Below are 420 nucleotides of genomic sequence, written 5' to 3' on the forward strand. Positions count from 1 at the left end.
TGAGTCATTGGATGGTCGCGTCGTCCCGAGACTCGAGTAAGGATCTCCCCAGTTCTGGGGGTCTTTCAGTGTCACTGTGGGGATGAATTTAAATACCCTTAACCTAACTGCCTGGAATCGAGTATTCTCCTAGCAGCCTTCTTATGAACTCTCAGCTTTACCTGCACCATGCCTACCTAGATGCTGCTATACTGCCACCTTGATGATAATGGGCTGAACCGCTGAACCTGTAAGTCAGCCCCAATTAAATGTTGTCCTTTATAAGACTTGCATTGGAGCTGGGCAGTGGTGGCACACGCCTTTAATCCCAGCACTTGGGAAGCAGAGGCAGTTGGATTTCTGAGTTGGAGGCCAACCTGACCTACAGAATGAGTTCCAGGACAGCCAGGACTACACAGAGAAACATTGTCTTGGAAAAAA

The sequence above is a fragment of the Mastomys coucha genome, unplaced genomic scaffold, assembly GCF_008632895.1.
Source record: "Mastomys coucha isolate ucsf_1 unplaced genomic scaffold, UCSF_Mcou_1 pScaffold13, whole genome shotgun sequence".
NCBI classification, from domain to species: domain Eukaryota; kingdom Metazoa; phylum Chordata; class Mammalia; order Rodentia; family Muridae; genus Mastomys; species Mastomys coucha.